Here is a 20315-nt window from a genome sequence, read left to right as displayed (position 1 = left end):
TGTGCTATTCCGTATTGTTTCCGAGATAGAACAAATTTAATGTTCATTGTTATTTTTTTCTGTATTATTCATTTTCACTGTTTACAACGCACCACAGCAGCATAATTGAAGTTGAGACGAACAGTTAGAGGCAGGACACTTGTGGTCTATCAAGTTGGGGAACTACCTCACAGTGGCCTGCAAAAACTATCGAAGCTATAGATTTTCAATATTCTCGCGCTCTCTGCGCGCAAACTGTTATCCTCGGCAAAAATTAAATACGACCTTTTTCTGCAGAACATTTAATGTAGTGTAATTTTGTGCTGCGGCACGTTTTAATTGGAGCCTGCGGTTTTTGAATCATTCAAGAAAAACTTACAAAAGTGTTATTAAATGTGTTCCGTCTCGGAAACAATTCGAATTATCTCACATGTCCATATGAATGTTTTGTTCAAAATCACCAACACTATCATTTTTCACAGCACGTACCGTTCCTCCTGACTCATCCTGTGTGTTGCCTATACAGGCTAGCTACAACTCAAATGGAAGAAAAACACGACTTGAGGAGTAGAGTGTCAGGAATATTTAATATAAGCAGTTATATAATATCTGTGAAGTTTACATTTTACTTCTTTTCTTGTAGTTAGGTTTACGATGGCATTCTGTTGGCAATCTCTTCAGACCTTATCCCTGGGCTTTTCCACTCCAGATCAAAGGTGCTTATCAGGATCTGTGGGTAGAGCGTAGCCACAGTGGTTTGTTAAGAGTGTATTATTTCATACTATGCTCTGTCTGCCACCCAAATTTATTGAAGGTTTCGCTACATAATTTGTACAGTTTTGTAACACCGCAGATAGCATTCACGTACTTCAACTATTGTTTTGTTATAGATATCCACTGTGCTGGCCAGCTGACACGTGAGTGCGCTTTTCTCTTGGCTTAGGAGCGCCCTTCAGCCGGTGGTACTCTACCTGTTTAGGCTTATTCCTAACTTCTTGATATATGACATTTTGTTTCTACTGTATCTACGAGGGTTGAATGAAAAGTAATGCCTCCAACTTCGTTAATTGGATTTGGATAGGAATATTTTGATAAATCAAACGCAGAAATAATACTTATAATGTGGTCTTTAATTACCAATATTCATCAAAACAGTACCGCAAGTTTTGTGATGGTGGTAAGTGGCATTCCTGTTGTTCGCGTTTCCTATAACTGCACTTTCATTTAGTTCACAAAGGAAGAGCGTAATGATTCAGTCGTTTGCACCACAGAAATGAAATAACTCTGATACCAGCGAGGGTTGCCGAGAGCGCTAAATGTGCTGCTCCATGGACTAGGGTAGGCGCACCGGCCCCGGATCCAATCCGTCCGGCGGATTAACGACGACGGTCGTTGTGCCGGCCAGCCTGGATGTGGTTTTTAGGCGGCGTCCCACATCCCGCTAGGTGAATGCCGGGCTGGTCCCCACGTTCCGCCTCAGTTCCATGGTTTGCAGACATGTGAACATGTGCGCACTTTTCCTTGGATTACACTAGTTGCAGACAGTTGGGATACACTAATTTCGTCCTGGGGGGTACAGGGTGGCGGCAGGAAGAGCATCCGGCCACCCCTTAAACTAACTTTGCCAAATCCGTTTAACCATGCCGATCCTGCGTAACTTGGGAACTGGCACTAGCGAGAGAGAGAGAGAGAGAAAGAGAAAATGAAATTGATGCTGATGTTCAAGGGTCGTATTTTCATATATTCAATTTTTTGATCTATGCATGACATGCAACTCTAGTTCGGACGTAATAGTAGCTACATGGTTTCAGCAGGCGTATCACATACAGAATGTTATATCACCTAAGCATTTTTGGAAGTTCATTTTTGATAAGAGTGAAACATCAATCTGGACCGACCAGTCCCTCGTTTACTACAACAACCAAGTACGACAGTTTAAGCTGCAATCCCTTTCTGGACTTGCATCGCTCTCGAATACTAGTGTCACCTATTTTAATATACAACTAAATGTTCTCGATATTTTTGCAGACCAGTAGTCTGTTTAGACACCTTCTATGTGATTTTATAGTAACAGGTAAAACGAAGCTTGTTAACTATTCCAAGGCAAAGCTATTCTCTAATGCGTGTGATGCGCTAGAAAAGCAACTGAACTTTGGGTGTCGTGTTCCGTTTTTCCGTTTTACTTGCTGTTGTGATTCTGAGAAGATGCAACACGAACCTTCTCTTGAGGCACACGCTTCCGTATTAATTGTTTGTAAGTAGAGCATCTTTCAACATACAACCACAATTCCCTATGATTCCAGAGATATTGAGCTTCCCGCTGGGGAACAAGGAAACTGAACATTAACATAAATGAGGTATTGCAGATTCTGAACTCTAGCAGAATGTTTACTAGTAAATCCACATTATTTGAGAAAACGTAATTAGTGGACATGTTATAAATTCACTATAATGCACCACCGAGTTCACACTTGCTGATTATCACAGAAGAGGAGAGAGAAAAGAAAAAGTTTCTGCAGAATACCAGATCGAGAAATTTGAAACTGTTACGTATTTTATCATCAGAAATCCTAAGCATGTGAAATCAAAATAATCAATTTTGTGTCACCCTTCATTTCAAATGCCGAAATTACTGCGGTTAACCGGATAAAACGCTACTGGATGAATGTTAGGAAATTACTGCAGAGGTCGGGGAAGAGAAGACAAACTGGCTTTAAGGTTTACTGCCATTTTATCTTAGAGTGAACGTGTGTACTTTTATGAGAACATTCTGATGTTTGGAAAAAATGCACTTTTTAAAGGTGCCTAGTGTCATTAGACTTTCGTGAGGGGGTGCTTTGAATGTGGTACTGAGTGCGTTTCTGATAAGGAAAGGTATCAAAACTCAGCTACAGAACAGAATATCGTTGTGGAATTCTTAATGAGTCTTCGTGTTGAATATAATATTCTGCTATTTGTTAGATGGAAATTCGGAGAAATGTTAGATATTTGTTTCATATTACTGAAACGGTTCTTTCAGAACCTAGAAGACCGACAGACGTGCTCCAGACCCACGGGGAGAGGATTCAAGTTCTGTTGACCCACGTTATTCAGCACATTGTACAAACAGCGAAATGAATATTAATCAGAGGGACACGAGACGCCACTGTAAACCGCCTGCAGCCCTCGCGTCCCTAATGAATTCCCGGCAGCAAGTAGCTACCGACACGCCTGGCTGCCGCTGCTGGTGCGTGCGACACGGCGCTGCCGGTGGCTCCGCCGTATTTGTGCGGGCGGGTACTGTCAACAAGTACTCGCCGCTGAGTCTCCTCGTCGTGTGCTAGCCCCGCGCCTTCAACCACTGTCACAGGCAAGCGCAGATAACAGCACACACGCACGTGAACGCAGGAGCAAGCATGCACGCTCCGCACGTACGCATGCACATATATACAGGGTGAGTCACCTAACGTTACCGCTGGACATATTTCGTAAACCACATCAAATACTGACGAACCGATTCCACAGACCGAACGTGAGGAGAGGGGCTAGTGTAATTGTTTAATACAAACCATCCAAAAATGCACGGAAGTATGCCGGCCGCGCTGGTCTCGCGGTTCTAGGCGCGCAGTCCGGAACCGTGCGACTGCTACGGTCGCAGGTTCGAATCCTGCCTCGGGCATGGATGTGTGTGATGTCCTTAGGTTAGTTAGTTTTAAGTAGTTCTAAGTTCTAGGGGACTGATGACCACAGCAGTTGAGTCCCATAGTGCTCAGAGCCATTTGAACCATTTTTGCATCGTAAAATGTTAATTACATCCGGAGATATTGTAACCTAAAGTTGACGCGTGAGTACCACTCCTCCGCTGATCGACCGTGTGTATCGGAGAGCACTGCATCATACATCGCGTTTCTACAGAATGATCTGCCAACGTTGCTCGAAAATGTACCACTGGAAACGCGTCGACGTATGTGGTATCAGCATGATGGTGCACCAGCACATTCCGCAATTAACACTAGGCTGACCCTTGACAGGATGTTCGACGGGCGTTTCATAGGACGTGGAGGACGCATAAATTGGCCAGCCCGTTCTCCTGATCTTACACCTCTGGACTTCTTTCTGTGGGGTACGTTAAAGGAGAATGTGTACCGTGATGTGCCTACAACCCCAGAGGATATGAAACAACGTATTGTGGCAGCCTGCGGCGACATTACACCAGATGTACTGCGGCGTGTACGACATTCGTTACGCCAGAGATTGCAATTGTGTGCAGCAAATGATGGCCACCACATTGAACATCTATTGGCCTGACATGTCTGGACACTATTCCACTCCGTAATTGAAAACGGAAACCACGTGTGTACGTGTACCTCACCCCTCATGGTAATGTACACGTGCTTCAGTGAAAAAGACCAATAAAAAGGTGTTAGCATGTGGACGTAATGTGCTGTTCCAGTCTCTTCTGTACCTAAGGTCCATCACCGTTCCCTTTGGATCACTACGTAATTCGGTGCTCTCCGATACACACGATCGAACAGCGGAGGAGTGGTACTCAAGCGTCAACTTTAGGTTACAATATCTCTGGATGTAATTAACATTTTACAATGCAACAAACGGCACTGATTACGTATTTGTTTATATGTTCAGATGTGCTAACAAAACTAACGTTGTTCCATTTAAAAAAAACGTAGGTTTGTGTTAAAAAACATACTTCCGTGCATTTTTTTATGGTTTGTATTAAACAATTAAACTAGCCCCTCTCCTCACGTTCGGTCTGTGGAATCGGTTCGTCAGTATTTGATGTGGTTTACGAAATATATCCAACAGTAACGTTAGGTGACTCACCCTATATATATATATATATATATATATATATATATATATATATATATATATATATATATATATATATATCACTCTCTCACGCAACGCCACTGATTGTTCCTTCTTCTTCGGCCCCACCGCGCAATACAGCAACATACTAACGACGGGGCCGTCAACAACACGCAGTGTCTATTGCGTCAGCAGATGGCGTTCTGTTACCTGAAAACCCAGCAGTATACCAAGAAGCCGCGCTCTGTGCCAGTACTTTTTGTGTGCAGGGAAGATACGTGTTTGCCCTTAGCACTGCATTTCTTTGATAATGGTAGGCACTGTTGGCAGAATTGTAATGTCTGGTATATGAGGTAGCACATACATGTGCTGTGTACCGGAATGTGACGCGTTCGCAACCAGCAACGATAATTACGCGCCTGTGCCAATACTTTTTGCTGCGATTGTATGTTCCAATGTGGGGCAAGTCGTATGTGAAGGATTTGGAATCACTTCGTTCAGCTTACACCGGAGAAGCAAACTAATACATAAGTCAGCTTTGACGTTAAGTCAGTCTTCATCAACGTTCCAATAAAGGGCATTATCAGCATCGTTCAGGATTGAATACCACCTCCTGATATCAGTGGCCCAGTGTATTTATGTTTATCTTCAACCTATTTCACGTGGTGCAGGAAGTGCAATGACCAGACGGATCGAGTGGCACTGGGATCTCTCCCCCTCCCCCCCCCCCCTGCGCGCACACACACACACACACACACACACACACACACACACACACATGTGGTAGTGAACCTCTTCTTTATTCAAACATCTGAGATAACTGCCTAAACTCCACACAATTTCAGCTGTACTGTACGTAGGCGACACATTCGTGATTCCAACACACGGAGAGGAGAATTGCGTGAGCTCTATCAGCACATGAAAAGTCTGCAGTAGAATAAGCAAGTAACGATGGAATCACATTGGTGAACATAAAGGTCTGCAGAATTCCAACATCAACTTCAATGCAAGATCTACTGCAGATGCATCGACAACACCTGGTACTTACACACAGAATCTCATCATATCAGGACCCGAAGCATTTCATCTTACATAAGTTAGCTGCTCGAGATCTTCCATCAGCGAGACAAACAAATCAAACAAGAACTGAAAGCGCTGCACAATCCATTCCCATCCAATGCACACAATAATAATAATGAGGAGAAGTGTTATGTTGATGAAAAGTGAAGTACCGAAAAAAAAAAACAGCTTCCCGTGCTGAACTTACCCTATGTTAAGGGCGAAAGTGATCGAGTGGGCAAGGCACATGAAATCAGTGTACCAGAGAGGTCTCAGGCTCCATATACATTTATGTTACGCTAAAGCAGATGCCTTCGACGTCTTTTTTCACCCTTGGTTTCTTCTATGTCCTGTTAAACTTCACAAATTACATGAAAACCTTAACTCAGTATCAGCATAATTCATTACAATCAGCAGTTTCTGAGGCCGACTGAAACGAAAAAAATTTGGCCGAGCGCCTAGCTGACGTGTGCAAGAAGCCATCAGCATCTCTCAGTTATCTTGTGGCCATGCCATCGGTCGCATGGGAGGTACATGTGCAGGTACGGGATACAGTGTAATTGGGGTGCCGTCTATACTTGGGAAACACCGGAAGGTTTGTTAGCACTCGCATAGCAGAGCACGAGCACTGTGTTCTGTTCGGACTGCACAACACATCAGCACTAGCGGACCACCATCGCGATCATGGACGGACTACAAATATGAACGAGCTCGAGCACTGGCCAGACAGTAGTGAATGCGACACGGAACGTAACAGAGGCATTCGAATTCCTGAAGCAGCCTGATATCGTCAACAGGGGAGGCTGCTAAGGCTCTCATCGTACTGGCTGCCAGCAGTCGCAGTACGACGGACAGCGTGCGCTCGTGACTGGATCAACAAACCTGCGTGTGAAACTTCTTGGCAGATTGAAACTGTGTGCCGGACCGAGATTCGAAATCTGGACCTTTGCCTTTCGCGGGCAAGTGCTCTACCAACTGAGCTACCCAAGCACGCCTCACGACCCGTCCTCACAGCCTCAGTTTGCCAATACCTCATCCCCTACCTTCCAAACTTCACCGAAACTCTTCTGCGAACCTAACAGAACTAGCACTCTTGGAAGAAAAGATATTGCGGAGACATGACCTGGGGGACGTTTCCAGAATGAGGCTTTCACTCTGCAGCAGGGTGTGCACTGACATGAAACTTCCTGGCAGATTAAAACTGTGTGCAGGTTCGCGGAAGAGCTTCTGTGAAGTTGGAAGGTAGGAGACGCGGTACTGTCAGAATTGAGGCTGTAAGGACTGGTCGTGAGTCATTCTTGGGTAGCTCAGTTAACTCCGGCACGGTAGCTCAGCGTGTTCGGTCAGAGAGCTGGCTGGCCTCTGTAACAAAAAAGAATGAGTGTACGTATCAGCAACGAACTTCAACAGATGTCTTGTGACGGAGTTCGAGTCTCGGCCAGGCTCACAGTTTTAATCTTGGCAGGAAGTTTCATATGAGCGCACACTCTGCTGCAGAGTGAAAGTTTCATTCCTTAAACCTTTGTATCCACATCTGGCGTCCTTTTTATGATACTAACAGCAGGAACACACGGCACCCAGAAGTTTGTCAATGTCGTACTGGGCTGCCAATAGTCAGAAAGCCACGCAACGTAGACGTAGTCTGCGATACATCCCTTCCCTCTTTCATTATACCTACTGTTGTTATCTTAGAACCACGATACCGCCAGGAAAGCGATACATTGGTGTATCCATAGCCCACTGTGAGGGCGGTCGCTGCAAGTTGGCCCAAACGTCAGTACAGTCTATTATTTTAATGATTTTCAAAGATGACGCAGTAGTATCCCAGAATGCTATTAGTGAGAAAAATAGTAATCGGACATTAAATTTTACCGCCCAATGGGCGACTTTTCTCAGTTTGGGAACAGTTATACCTGCGGGGGTGCCCGCCCAGGAATCGATCCTGCGGCGTGTACTGGCAGTCTTCAGTGAGTGAGGCAACCTGAGAGGTCGAGAGCGAAGTTCTGCGTGTGGAAATTGCCATGCCAAGAAAATACGACTATTTATTCCTAGGACAGAAATTATTTTTAACTCCGGTACTGCATCAAAATAATAGAATTTGCACTAGTTTATTGCCACGAGGATTGACAACATATACAAGGAAGTAATAATGAGGCACATTGGCACTTACAGAAATTATAATAACGATTTAATACTGACAACCAGGAGCCGACCTTTGTCTCGAAAACTGGACACGCACTCGGCTTAACTTACTTGACAGTTTCGCGCAGCAAAAACTGTTGGTCCACAGATCCGTTTGCTGCCTGTTCGTTCCGAAGGGAAAACGTAACAACTATGAGACTCAATTATAGTTTCTATATGTTACAATAGATGAGAAATGGTTTACGCTTGGGCATCGGAGGAAAGTAAAGCGTGCTCCAAATATTTTAATGAATAGTAATGAATGGTGCAGGACGCAGTTTGCTAAGGAAGTTCGTCGAATGGGCAGTGTGAAAGGCTCTGAACAATTTCCGACTCGGATTGCTGGAACTCATGACGAGAACAATGGCAGATTTTCGCAAAGAGAAGCGCTGAATAGGAGCAGACGTCCCATAAATATCTTTCCCCTTTCCACTTGGTGAGTACCTCGTTACGAACATAAGTTAAAAGATAGAACGCAGTAACTTTGCTCGACCACAAAAGTTAGGAAAGAGAAGTAATAACTTTTCACCGCTCAGAAATCCACTTCTTTGATCGATAACTTTATCTTTGTCTGCCGACGCTATGAAAGTGCGTTTGTTTTTTCATACTATTCATTTCACTAATAAGCTCAGCGTCACAATATTGTAACGAAACCAATCACTGAAGAGCTCACTCTCCAATTTATTTTCATACCTTACTGTTATTTCGTTTACCTTTCCACGTACTTCGACAGTGCTGCAGTATTACAGTTAGGTTTCACGTATCAGTTAATGGCTTGATACCCTCTACTGCGTAGCACTACGCTGCTTCTCCAGTGCCTAATTGCATGTATGAGTTATCTGAGAAGTGTCCAGGGGACTGCCCGCCTGCAAGTGCCTAGGTCTCAGTCAGAGGTCTCTAAGAAGGTACATATTTAAAGTGTTCAACTAATTTGCGCAGGTGGCACCGAGGGAGTTGCCGACTGGACTTGGGGAGGGTACCTCTTGGGGCTCTATTCACACACCTGATACTATGCCCCCCCCTCCCCCCACCACCACCACACCATCACCACAATCACACCACAAAAGGGCGTGAAACGGGAGGGCTGCTTCAAGATAACATTCGAATTTCGACGAACGGGTTTGAACGGTCCCTAGAGGTTCCACCCCATATAACAGACCATAAAATTCAGTCGCACTACACTCCAGAGAGTCAGATCACGCTCAGTGAGGTCGCATACCCATGACATACTTGGAGAAGAGTTGAATCGTCCCTAAAGTGTCAGCATTATCAAAAGTTGTCAGTGTTGCACATTGCACTGAAAACTGTAATTCTCGAAAGCGACATGTGTGTAACTGAACAACCCCAATGGAAGGAATATTTTCAGTGACGTCAGTAATGCCACCTCTTCGTGTCAATTCTGAGTGACGTTATGGTTATCCTCAGCCATCTGTAAGAAAACCGCATGACTCCGCCGCTTGGGGTCACTCTGCTTACTTCCATCGCAGAGGCATCGAGAGAAGGGATGAGATTTGGGTAAGGGAGATGCGTGTGACGGCCTTCTCATATGTGTGAAACTTTCACGATGACGCTGAGTAAAACTGTAGTGACCTTTGGTGCCACCCTACCACCTTGCATCTCACACGAACATCTGAGCTAAGGCGTTTTTTTCGCACGTGCCAACACTTGCCTTTTGATGCTTCGCCGAACCCAAGACTGTTTTCGTAGGGCGCGATGATTTGTACCTTCATTACAAATGAAGGTTATAGGTACCTTTGAGCCCATTTTCAATCTTCTGCGTTGCAGCCGGGTAAAAACGTAGTGTTTAAAAAAGCGAGCTTTTCGTTATTTTGCGGAGTGTATGTACTTGGGAAATAAAAATACCGAAACTTGCATTTTTTTTCCATCATCAGTCTTCTGGATGGTTTGATGCAACCCGCCACTAATTTCTCTCCTGTGCCAACCTTTCCATCTCAGAGCAGACACCTACTTCCTGAATTATTTACTGGACGTATCTAAATTTCTGTCTTCCTCTACAGTTTTTACTTCCTACAGCTTCCTCTAGTGCCATGGAAGTTATTCAACCATGTCTCAACGGTTGTCCTGTTGTCATGTTTTTCTTATACTCTGTTCCTCACCGATACTGGGGAAAACCCCTTCATTCCTTATTAGTTCACCCTAATTTCCAGCGTTCTTCTGTAGCACAACATCTCAAATGCTTCTCTTAACTTCTGTTCCCGTTTTCCCACAGTCCATGTCTCACTGACATATAATGCTGTGCTCCAAACGTACATTCTCAGAAATGTCACCCTCAAATTAAGACCTCAGAATTTTCATCCTCAAATTAAGACCTGTGTTTGATACTAGCAGACTTCTCTTGGCCAGGAATGCACTTTTTACCTATGCTTGTCTGCTTTTTATGTCCTCCTTGTTCCATTTGTGAAGGGTTATTTTGCTGCCGACGTAGCATAATTCCTTACCTTCGTGATCACCAGTTATGATGTTAAGTTTCTTGCTGTTCTCATCCTGATACTTCTCATTACCTTTGCCCTTCTATTTACGCTCAAACCATATTCGTTACTCATCAGACTGTTCATTCCGTTCAATAGTACCTGTAATTCTTTTTCACATTCCCGAGGATAGCAATGTAATCAGCGAATCTTGAACCTATCTGTTTTTCCTTCATTGATTCTTCGACGTATATGTTGAACAACAGGGGCGAAAGACTTCATCATTGCATTGCACCCTTCTTAATCAATGCACTTCGTTCTTGGTCTGGAAGTCTTATTGTTTCGTCTTGGTTTTGGTCCATATTGTATGCTATCCATTGTTCCCTGTAGCTTACCTCTATTTTTCTCAGAATTTCTAACATCTTGCACCATTTTACATCGAACATTTTTTTTAGGTTCTCAAATCCTACGAACGTTTCTTGATTTTTTTTCAGTTTTTCGTCCGTTATCAACCACAACGTCAGAGCTGCCTCTCTGTCGACTTTACCATTACCGAGGGATAACTGAAGGTTATCTCACAGATCTTCAGTTTGCTTTTCTATTCTTCGGTGCCTTATTCTTGTCATCAACTTGGATGCATGAGCTGTTACGCTGATTATGAGATAATACTCGTACTTGTTGCCCCTTGAAACCTTGCGAATTGTGTGGATGATCTTTTTCCGAAAGTCTGGTGGTATTTTCGCCAGTCTCCTACATTCTACACACCATCGTGAACAATCGATTTGTTGTTACTTCCCCCAATGATTTTAGAAATTCCGATGTAATATTATCTATCCCTTCTGCCTTATTTGATTATAAGTCCTCCAAAGCTCTTCTAAATTCTGATCTTAATACTGGATCGCCTATTTCTTCCTAACGACTCCTCTTTCTTCTTCTATCTAGTCCTAAGATAAATTCTCCCCTCACAGAGGCCATCGGTGTTCTCTTTCCATCCATCCGCTCTCTCTTCTGCATTTAACAGTTGAAATACTGTTGCGCTCTTTTTAATGCTACCATCCTTGCTTTTCTATATACTGAGTCAGTCTTTTTTACTATAATCGCTTTTCCGATTTCTTCACATTTTTCATGTAACTGTTTCGCTTTAGCTTCCCCGAACTTCGTAAGTGACCTGAATTTCTGTATTCCTGAATGTCTCTGAACATTTTTGTGCTCCCTATTTCTTGTGTTAACTATGTTTCCTTCGCAGTTACCTGCCTTGCGCATATTCTGTTCCTCACAACTTTTGTGATGACCCTTTTTAGGGATGACCATTCCTCTTCTACTGTACTGCCTACTGAGCTGTTCATTATAGCAGCATCTACAGCTTCAGAGAACTTCAAGAGTATTTCTCCATTCCTTACTAACTCCGTATCACATTTCCTTGCGCACTGATTCTTCCTGAGTAGTCTCTTAGACTTCAGCCTACTCTTCATCATGACCAAATTGTGATCTGCGCCCAGATCCACCCCTGGGTACCCCTCACATTGCAATATCTGATTTCGGAATCTCTGCCTGAACATGAAGTAATCTAACTGAAATCTTCCTGTATCTCCCAGCCTTCCCCAAGTATGCCTTCTCCTCTTGTGATTCTTGAAGTGAGTAGTCGCTATTACTATGTAGCTGAAATTTATTGCATGACTCAGTCTTTCTCCTCTTTCATTCCTGTTACCAAGCCCATATTCTCCTGTAACCATTTCTTCTGCTTCTTCTCCTACTACTGCATTCCACTCTCCCATGGCTATTAGATTTTCGTCGTCCTTTACGCACTGAACTACCTGTTCAATATCCTCATACTTTCCCTTACTCGTCATTTTCTGCTTGCAACGTCGGCATGTATACGTGAACTATAGTTGACGGTGTTGGTTTGCTGTCGCTTCACAGTAACAGAGTCTCTGTCCTACCTTACTATAGTTAACTAATGCTACTGCCGTTATTCCACTTTCTGCTGCTGTTGATATTGCCCAACATTCGTCTGCTCGGATATCCTTGTCTTCTTTCCATTTTGCTTCATTGGCCCCTACTATACCAAGACTGAGTCTTAGCGTTTCCAATTTCAGATTTTCTAGATTCCCTGCCATGTTCACACTTCTGACATTCCACGTCCCCTCCACCCCACCCCTCCCACCACCCCGTCTCGCACTCGCAGAACATTATCCTTTCGTTGGTTACTCAATTTTTTTCCCGTGGTCACCTCCACATTGTGCTCCATTGTGCCTTGTGCATTACGAAAACCAGAACTTCTAAGCACTTCGATGGAATCAACTTGTTTATACCGTTGTGAAATGTACTGTGTAAATAAGCATTTGTATTACACTGTAGCGGAGAAGGTGTATGCCTGTCTCCATGGATGCCTGTCTCCATCCTCGGTTTCCTTTCCATCATTTATATTTTTCTATACTAGAAATTACATGAAAATGTTAACTATATAGTAGTACAATCTATTACAACCAGCAGATTTTGAATGAAACTGTAATAACAACTATCTGAGACACGTATTGTTATAAACAAGTTGTGGACACCACATTGAAAAATCTCCTATTTAAGAAAACTCCTGCCGGTGTGTTTGAGCTTCTTTGCTATGTTCTATCGATTTCAGAGTTAAGGTCTGCCGCAAGGGAAATACAGAAGAGTGCCTAGCGGAGAGAGATATACGTCTCTATTGTGGCAGGCGATACATCTTAGTGAACCGCGTAATAAGAATTCTTCGTCTGCCCCAGTGTTAGCTTTTGTTAGTCCAGCTCTCTGTCACTCAGGGGACGCAGTGGGGATAGCTGAAGGATATTCAGAGGAGCGGACAGGAAACTGCTGTGGATGTTTGGCCGTAATTTTTTACTTGGTACTATAAGAGTCGGTTTAGTTTCTGCAGGTTTTCATGATTTCTGTGACACACAAATGTGAGCGAAACGAGTAGACACGGATCCAAGTTCCATGCTGTGGGTGGGTAGTAACAACTGCATAATATCATTAAATCAGCCCCGCCCCCCTTCCCACCATCCTGCCAAGTAGAAATTGGGATCCTAGACTTGTAGCGTACCACAGACGCATACTGTTTTAAAAATAATAACAATAAAATATATGAAATATTTTAATGCAACAATAATAATTCTTTTACATTAGCGCAAAGCACACGTCGTCGTTCATCGGTGAGCGCTGTATGGGTCGAACATAGACGACAGGATTGTTATAGGAGCCATCACACAGGCTGGAGAGGCTACTCGACAGTTGGAGGACGTGAGTCTGCTGGGGGAAGATTCGCGTGGCCTTCCTGTTGGTTATATGAACAGATTACCCATTATTTAATGCCACACATTGAATCCAGAAGAACAGCCAGAAAGGGCCCACACTGAATGCTTTGGTTGGTCTCGTGTAGTCACCAAACCATTTTGTAATGAAAATTCCTCCCAAATCTGCCAGACAGGTATCTATTTTGATAAGAAAGCTGGCTAATTGATTCTAGCAAATCCCCATCAACTGGTAGTAGCTGTTTTTCGAACTTGTTTGTTTACTTACCAGTAACACTTAAGTTTAACCGTTCGCTCAACAGAGCACTCACTTGTCCTCGTTAAACCTGGACTTCCCGCTGCCAGCAAGTCACTTCCCACTTGCGTGTGGAGCGTGCCCCTATATCGCTTCCCCCCGCTGCTCATGTACCCTCTTGCAGGCACGCATCCTCCGGCATCCCAGCTACAGGGCAGAGACATAGACAGGACATACAATTGCCAACTGAGCGCCTACGTTGTCATGTACACACATCACAATTAAGTTAAAAAATCTTGCCGTTCATAGAACTATATCATTTGAACAGCATGAGACATCAAAAATTTGAAAAATAAGTACATGTGTCACGAAGTTAGTTTAAGAATTGTAATAGCAACAAACTGTCACAATTTTGACTTCATAATTTACATGTTTCTCTGGGAACAATGGCTGTGGTCACAGGCTGCAGAATGTGGCTATGCTAGCGTGTAAATGACCGAGGGTAATACTGTCTCTTCGAGACTCTTCCGCTCTCTTTGGGAAAGTCGGTCTTCTGTTCTCTGTTTCTTAGTGGAGTCACTTTCCTTTTCTGTCTTGCCTTACTCAGATTCTGTTCACCTCCATAGCTGAGTGGTCATCATAGATGGCTGCCTAGAGGAGGACCTGTGCTTGTTTCCCACTACTGGTAAAGATTTTTCCTTCGTGGGAAGACGCGTACAGGGTGCACGGAGCCTCTTGATGCCGATTGAGGAGCTACCTGAATTATAAGTAGCGGTTTTGCGGTCTGCAAAGTCGACCACATGCCCCTCCATATGGTATCCGTGTGACACACCAATGCAGAGGATGACATGACCTCCGGTCGACACCATTTGGGCTTTCAGCGCCTGGACGAGTAACCCTTACTCAGTTGCTTGTCGTTTGCCATTGCTACATGTCTGTCTGTCACTGGTACCATGTCCCGCACTGACGCAGTGTTGGCATTGTTAGGAACGGATTTGGCATGGTTAGTGGAAAGGGGTGGCCAGATGCCCTTCCTACCGCCCCCCCCCCCCGTACCCCCTGGGACGGAATTAGTGTACCCCTGCTGTCTGCATCTAGTGTAAGTCATGGAATAGTGCGAACGTGTTCAGATGTCTGCGTGTCGTGGAACTGAGGCGGAACGTGCGGACCAGCCCGGCATTCACCTAGCGGGATGTGGAAAACCGCCTAAAACCACATCCAGGCTGGCCGTCACACTGTCCCTCGTCGTTAATCCGCCGGGCGGATTAGATCCGGGGCCGGCGCGCCTACCCGAGTCCAGGAAGCGTTAGCGCGCTCGGCTACCCAGGCCCGTGTTTGCCATTTTCTACCTGTGGTCTCACAAACAGAGTCGGACTTGTTGTCACAGGTACAGTCAGTCTGTGAGTATGCGCCCTTTGCTGGCGGGAACGTTATCGATCAGGTCGCAGGCCTATCTGAGTGGACAGGTCCCCATGCAGGAACGAAAAAGTACTAATGCTACTTTATTCTCAGGCAGCTGTGAATTTTGGAATTTGTTATAACTAAAACTAAAAGCGCTCTACTACAATAGCCTGGCGGGCAAAACTTAAGGGCAAATGTAACTGTCGCGTGATTGTTCACTGCGAAGTAACGTAGTTTGATGGAACTTGGACCACACATAGGCAGAACTAGTGCTGTGTAGCAAAGAAAGTAACTGAAAGAACCACGCGATGAGACGAACAGAAATGACACTTTTATTTGAAGACAATAACTGTACTGATGTCACCGCGATTTATGATGGTCCTCTGGATACTACAGAATGTGGGATATGGTTGTTAATAGGAGTGTGATCAGCACGGATGGCAATTTATGCTCTGAATCCTATTCTTATACTGGCCACAGATTGGTAAGGTGTTCTTACGGTAGGGCGTCCCATTCCACCGCCTGTGCAGTTGTCAACTGTTAAATGTGGTTGCAGTTGCAGCCATTGGTTGACCTGGGTCCCTGTTTGCCTTTTGCACAATGTAGCAGGTATGTGCTGCTGTATTTGACCGTGGTCAACCACCTCCTTTCCTTCGTACAGCCGTCCATCTCTGTGGCTCGGAACGCTCCTCGTGAAACAATGGTGTGAGTAATACCAAAATTCTGCGTTACACTCGTCACACTTCGTCCATCAATTTGCCCGGTGATTCTTCTCCGTATGAAGGCATCCAAATATGTTGTCTCCGGCCTAGATTGTACCAAGAACACCGCTACAGTGCACAGTAACTGCTCGCTGATTGGCACACACTGTGTTTTCCCCTTCCTTCAGGTATCTCGTAACACCATGTGAGGCCCAGCTTTCTGTGTACGACTGGGAGACTTCTGGTAACATGCTCCCACTCTGTCCTGGATACCCCGGCTGCCCTCCTTACTCCATCCGTCTCTACTGCATGCAACCTGCTACTCTGCCGCTCTCCCGAGGTCCATCCTTCTGCTCCATACGATAATTACTTCCCGCTACTGTTTGCAGAATCCCTCTCTTTGTTTCTTTTGATATTACCCGGTTCCACAGAACTCCATTTCCCACTTTAATCGCTTCAATTGCCTGCTTGCGTCCTGCGTTCCACATCTGCTTCACAGCTTCCTAAAGAATAGGCAATCGATCCTAGGTATTTAAACTGCTTTACAGCTTTAATAGCTGTTTGTTGCAGTACTATATCCCCTCCATCTTCTCTCATCTTCTAGATATTCTGTGTTGCTCATATTTATTCTAAGCAGTCGTTCGAATACTTCCATTAAATTGTTTATCATATATTTGATATCCTCTCTTCTTTGGACTATCAGTACCTAATCATCGGCACGTAATAAGGAGTAGATAGTACTATGCTGGAAAGGAAACCCCGTATCTCAGCATCATTAATTCCACCATGCCAGTATATACTGAATGTACACTCCTGGAAATTGAAATAAGAACACCGTGAATTCATTGTCCCAGGAAGGGGAAACTTTATTGACACATTCCTGGGGTCAGATACATCACATGATCACACTGACAGAACCACAGGCACATAGACACAGGCAACAGAGCATGCACAATGTCGGCACTACTACAGTGTATATCCACCTTTCGCAGCAATGCAGGCTGCTATTCTCCCATGGAGACGATCGTAGAGATGCTGGATGTAGTCCTGTGGAACGTCTTGCCGTGCCATTTCCACCTGGCGCCTCAGTTGGACCAGCGTTCGTGCTGGACGTGCAGACCGCGTGAGACGACGCTTCATCCAGTCCCAAACATGCTCAATGGGGGACAGATCCGGAGATCGAGCTGGCCAGGGTAGTTGACTTACACCTTCTAGAGCACGTTGGGTGGCACGGGATACATGCGGACGTGCATTGTCTTGTTGGAACAGCAAGTTCCCTTGCCGGTCTAGGAATGGTAGAACGATGGGTTCGATGAGGGTTTGGATGTACCGTGCACTATTCAGTGTCCCCTCGACGATCACCAGTGGTGTACGGCCAGTGTAGGAGATCGCTCCCCACACCATGATGCCGGGTGTTGGCCCTGTGTGCCTCGGTCGTATGCAGTCCTGATTGTGGCGCTCACCTGCACGGCGCCAAACACGCATACGACCATAATTGGCACCAAGGCAGAAGCGACTCTCATCGCTGAAGACGACACGTCTCCATTCGTCCCTCCATTCACGCCTGTCGCGACACCACTGGAGGCGGGCTGCACGATGTTGGGGCGTGAGCGGAAGACGGCCTAACGGTGTGCGGGACCGTAGCCCAGCTTCATGGAGACGGTTGCGAATGGTCCTCGCCGATACCCCAGGAGCAACAGTGTCGCTAATTTGCTGGGAAGTGGCGCTGCGGTCCCCTACGGCACTGCGTAGGATCCTACGGTCTTGGCGTGCATCCGTCCGTCGCTGCGGTCCGGTCCCAGGTTGACGGGCACGTGCACCTTCCGCCGACCACTGGCGACAACATCGATGTACTGTGGAGACCTCACGCCCCACGTGTTGAGCAATTCGGCGGTACGTCCACCCGGCCTCCCGCATGCCCACTATACGCCCTCGCTCAAAGTCCATCAACTGCACATACGGTTCACGTCCACGCTGTCGCGGCATGCTACCAGTGTTAAAGACTGCGATGGAGCTCCGTATGCCACGGCAAACTGGCTGACACTGACGGCGGCGGTGCACAAATGCTGCGCAGCTAGCGCCATTCGACGGCCAACACCGCGGTTCCTGGTGTGTCCGCTGTGCCGTGCGTGTGATCATTGCTTGTACAGCCCTCTCGCAGTGTCCGGAGCAAGTATGGTGGGTCTGACACACCGGTGTCAATGTGTTCTTTTTTCCATTTCCAGGAGTGTATATTTAAAACAGGGTCGGTGACATACCGCAGCTCTGTCTAAGTCCTTTCGGTGTTTGGTACGTCTCACTCAACTTCCTCCCTACTGGTGCACACAACTGGTGGTATATTCTTTGAATATGGACAATTTTTGGTGCTTCTACACCTATATACTCCACCGCTTCCCACAATCCGATGACGGGTATAGAATCACAGCTTTTTCTAAATCCATAAATATTAGATGTACTTCCTGACTCTTAGAATGTACCTCCTCACTTATTTGTCTAAAGCTAAAAACATGATCCACACAACATCGTCCAAATGCAAAACATGAAAACACGCCTGTTCCTGTCGCATATTTCCCTCTATCTCATTCTCCAACTTATTTTTCAGTACAGCACTAAAACGTCTGTTGATAGAAGCCATAACACAAGTTCCCCAATAATTATTTACGTGCTTCTCATTTCCTGTTTTTGTAGATAGCAGATATGTATGATATACACCACACTCTTGGTATTTCCTCTCCATCCACAATCTGACTGAACCATTTACATGTAACTCTCACCATTTGAGGGGCCCATATTTCCACAGATCCATCACAACTCCTCCCGGTACACATGCTTTTACATTTCTTGCCTTTTTCAGCATTTCTTTTCCTCTTTCTCTAGTATAGACTGTGTATTACCTAATGTACTGCTTTTGTTGAAGATTTCTATCACGTGATCTCTTTTTTGTAGTAGAGGTTCTTCAAAATGCTTTTTCCACTGTCCAGTAGATATAGGTAGGTGCGGGATTGCTAGTCTTTTTCATCTTCCTTACCATCTTCTATGCCTTTGCCGATCTCCTGTATCCAAGCGAATGCACTATTTCACCACATACTCTTTCCCATTCTTCTTCCTTACATTTTGTTGTTCATTTCTTAATCGTCTTTCTATATACTTTGTACCTATTCTAGTTCTCTTCACCCCCTGAGCTTATCCATAGTTTCTTATTTTCCTCAACCACCTCCAACAACTCCGCCGTTATTCATTCACTTCTTCCTCCTATCTCCCTTTCCCTCCTAAGGCTTCCTCCGCTGCTTCCTTAACTTTCAGGACGCCGTACAGCTCAGTAGCACTCCAGTCCTCCACTATATCCAATCTTAGGATTAATCATTGCTAATACAAACTTTTCACACTACCTTCTTGTAGCAGATGTATCTATATTTTGGATCATCTATAGTTATGCTTCCAGCATTCTCATCTTTCTCCACTTGTTTCATCTTGGTCTTAATCGGTAACTATAAAATGACCGGAGCTACACTCTAATCCTCTTCGTATCCTCAAATTTGCACTTTTATTACCTGCTGCCTCCTGTCTATTAAACGGCCTAAAATTGATTTTAACTACCCTGACGGGCTGGCACACCTGTGTTTACGTATTTCTTTGTGCTGGAGTTCGATTCCCGGCGGGGTCAGGGATTTTCTCTGCCTCGTGATGGCTGGGTGTTGTGTGCTGTCCTTAGGTTAGTTAGGTTTAAGTAGTTCTAAGTTCTAGGGGACTTATGACCGCAGCAGTTGAGTCCCATAGAGCTCAGAGCCATTTGAACCATTTTTTGTGCTGGAATTGGTTGTCCATAACAGCACACTGCTTAACCTTACGTAAATTAACCAACCTCCTTCAATTATAGTTTTCTACATCCTCTCCCCACTGTCCTATAACGTAATCATTTGACCTTTTTCCAATTCAGCCATTTACGTCCTCCGTTATTAAAAATACACGTCCACATGGACATATATCATTCGTTATTCTTGTAAGACATCGAAGAAATCCCTCTTCTTTCCGTCAGGCGCATCTTCGTTAGGGCCATGCATCCCAATTAATTTCAATTTTACTCCAGGAATTTTGATGTTACTCTGATTATCCGTTCATTAACTTATTTCCAAGTAATTATTTCTTGATTCCATTGTCTTTTCATGAGAACTGCTACTCCTCATTTTACTCGTTCAGTTTTTCCACTCCACTACAAAAACTGAATATGATTTACAATTAC

At 44.8% G+C, this 20315-nt stretch overlaps 1 protein-coding gene across 5 annotated transcripts in view; it reads left to right on the top strand.

Moving 5' to 3' along the window:
- The window catches only part of LOC126247424 (parathyroid hormone/parathyroid hormone-related peptide receptor-like), an 841770-nt gene that overhangs the window by 336087 nt on the left and 485368 nt on the right, over positions 1–20315 (top strand). The gene's annotated exons all lie outside the window — the stretch shown is intronic.

Source organism: Schistocerca nitens, chromosome 1 (assembly GCF_023898315.1).
Source record: "Schistocerca nitens isolate TAMUIC-IGC-003100 chromosome 1, iqSchNite1.1, whole genome shotgun sequence".
In the NCBI taxonomy this organism is placed as follows: Eukaryota; Metazoa; Arthropoda; class Insecta; order Orthoptera; family Acrididae; genus Schistocerca; species Schistocerca nitens.
This window is presented reverse-complemented; position numbering and strand designations above follow the sequence as displayed.